The sequence below is a fragment of the Mandrillus leucophaeus genome, unplaced genomic scaffold (genome assembly GCF_000951045.1).
Source record: "Mandrillus leucophaeus isolate KB7577 unplaced genomic scaffold, Mleu.le_1.0 Scaffold1267, whole genome shotgun sequence".
NCBI classification, from domain to species: Eukaryota; Metazoa; Chordata; class Mammalia; order Primates; family Cercopithecidae; genus Mandrillus; species Mandrillus leucophaeus.
In genome coordinates, this window is record NW_012101065.1 from 176,115 (window position 1) to 179,463 (window position 3,349).

Consider the following 3,349-nt stretch of genomic DNA (forward strand, 5'->3'; position numbering starts at 1 on the left):
GGGGCAGCCTGCAAGGGCACCAGCTGGTATGAGGGCCCTTCTGGGGACCCCAGGCCTTGGAGGTCCTATCTGGTGGCGGGACACAGGGAAGGGCCACAGAGGTGTTTTCTGGCCTGACCTGGGGTCTGCAAGGAACCAGGGAAGAGCTGCCCCCGGCAGAGGGAAGAGAGGAAGTGTCAGCGGGAGGAGGCTGCCTGAGGAGACCCCCTGAGCCACTGAGGAAAGGTCTAGGGAGCTGAGGTTGGACAAAGAGTCCTGAGCAAGTGGACAGGCCTTACACTTGCCAAGGCAGACAGGAGAAGGCAGCATGGGACCAGGAATTCCCTTGCTGATTCCTCAATTTTTATAACTTGTCTCTTTTAACAGCTTCCAGAATGAAAGTGGCTGAGGCTGGCAGGTCTGTGCCAACCCCACCGAGTTCTGGTGCCAAGTGCATCATTGCCCTCAGAGTCGAATCCCTGAGTGACCTGGAAGCAACAAGACACTGTTACATCTGTGCCAGATTAGGAAGCAGGGACCCAGGACCCAGGGACGTCCCTTCAATTCCTGAACCTACCCCTACCCAAGCAACCACACTCTGGGACTCTTCTTAACATGCACTTTAACTTATCTAGATTATTAAATTTTAGTAACGTATTTCTATGTGTTCTTCACTGCTTGTCGGAAGGGATCCCACAACACCCTCTGCACCCCTTCCTCAGCCCCTCCAGTCATACAGTGGCTGACACATATTCAGGCACATGGCTATTCTTTGAGGCTCTCATACAAGGTGGGTGGCTACGTTCAGTTTTTTCTAGAGGACATTATTCCAAAGCTGTCAACCAACAAATATTTATAGAACATTATTTATCATTTCACTGTTCATCTATGTAAAATAATGAATTCATTTTGAGTAAACCAGTCTTAAACTGTTGGTGATTCTATTGGCTTTGTTTTGTGACAAAACAAGGCGCTGGGATGGGAGGGGAGGAGTAGAAAACTCTGAAGAGGGGAAGTCAGCAGAAAGGAAATGACAATAATGCCTCTCCCCAAATAATGAAACACTATTTTATAAAACAATGATTATTTTAGGAAATATTACGCACCCAGTGTACAATGCATATGCACTAGGTAAATTCATGCTTGAAATATTCATGCATTTAAGTTTATTTTTCTCACAAGTCAAGCTCTCTTAAAAATTATTCACTGTCCTTCAAATTCTAACAATGTCTTCAAAAGCTAAGTCCTATTAATATTCCCATTTGATAGAAGAGGAAATGTTGGCTCAGAGAGTTCAAACAACTTGTCCGTGCTCATGCAGCGGATAAATAGTGTAACTAATATGCAAACCTATGAGCAGCCCAGAAACTCCTGGGATGGCTGTTTAAAATGCTCACAAGAGAATTGGGTTTGGATGTGGGAATCTAGATTTTTACCAAACCACCAAGTGATACACATGCAGACTAAAGACAAGAAACTACTGAATTTGTCAATAAGAATTTTTTTTTTTTTTTTTTTGGAGACTGCCGCCCCGGCTGGAGTGCAGTGGCGCAATCTCAGCTCACTGCAACCTCCGCCTCCCGGGTTCAAGCGATTCTCCCGCCTCAGTCTCCCGAGTAGCTGGGACAACAGTCTCCTACCACCACACCCGGCTAATTTTTGTATTTTTAGTAGAGACGGGTTTTCACCATATTGGCCAGGCTGGTCTCAAACTTCTGACTTTGTGATCTGCCCACCTCAGTCTCCCAGTTTTTTGTTTGTTTTGTTTTGGCTTGTTTCGAGATGGAGTTTTGCTCTATCGTCCTGGCTGGAGTGTTGTGGTGCCATCTCGGCTCACTGCAGCCTCCGCTTCCTGGGTTCAAGTGATCTTCCTGTCTCAGCCTCCCAAGTAGCTGTGATTACAGGTGCATGCCACCATCCCCAGCTAATTTTTGTATTTTTAGTAGAGACGGGGCTTCACCATGTTGGCCAGGCTGGTCTTGAACTCCTGAACTTGAGAGATCTGCCTGCCTCGACTTCCAAAAGTACTGGGATTACAGGCATAAGCCACTGCACCCGGCCTCAGTACGAATTTAACCACTCTTTTAAAAATAAGATGCACATGGCAATAGACATCTTACATGGGTATTATTTCCTAGAATTCATGTTCCACAAAATCAGTGGTTAACATTATAGACAGGAAAGACAGTCAGCCAATATATACAAGAAGACTTCTATCGTGAATGCAGAATTATTTGATGGATTGCCTAGACCGAGGTTAAGAAACTATGGTCTTCAGAACAAATCTAGCATGACCCCTGTTTTGTAAACAAGTTTTGTTGAAACACAGCCACTCCCGCCCTTTTACACATTATCTGTCCCAGCTTTCCAAGACAAAAGTGGAGTCACATTGTTGCAACACAGATTATATAGCCCACAAAGACAATATTTACTATCTGGTCTTTTACAGAAAACGTTGCTAACTCCTGGCCTATGTTTTAGTATATACTTTTTTAAGTATAAGAAAGTTAGACTGAGTCAGGATTCCTGCTGTAAAATGCAAGGGGGAGAAATTCAACATACTTGTGAGAAATGCAAAATATATTAACTTTTTGATAAGCCCTAGTTACTTTGTGTGTTTTAAATAATCTATATTTTAGTATCAAAAAGTGACATTTTGGTAATCAGCATTTTTGAAGAGCAATGACACGGTCTATAGAAAAATTTAAAATTTACATACTCTTCAATCTGTTTTATTTCTAGGAATCTATTTTAAGATACACTATCTAAAGAAACAAAGGAGGGCCAAGCACGGTGGCTCACTCCTGTAATCCCTGCACATTGGGAGACCAAGGCAGGTGGATAGCTTGAGGTCAGGAGTTCGAGACCAATCTGGCCAACACGGTGAAAACTCATCTCTACTAAAATACAAAAATTAGCCGGGCATGGTGGCAGGCTCCTGTAATCCCAGCTACCTGGGAGGCTGAGGCAAGAGAATTGCTTGAGCCTGGGAGGCAGAGGTTGCAGTGAGCCGAGATCGTGCCACTGCACTCCAGCCTGGGTGACAGAGTGAGACTCTGTCTCAAAAAAAAGAAAGACACAAAGTGTTGGCACATAGCTGTTGTTTGCAGCTCTGTTTGTAAAACAATCAATATAGATAAATTCTTTAAAATATGAATAGTTTAAACCATGATGGTATAGCCACATAATAAACATGACATTACTGAAAAGAATAAAGTACATATACATACTGAAAGGAAAGGTAGCTATGATATTAATGTAAAACTATGTATTGGCCGGGCACAGTGGCTCATGCCTATAATCCCAGCACTTTGGGAGGCCGAGGCAGGCAGATCACAAGGTCAGGAGATTGAGACCATCCTGGCTAACA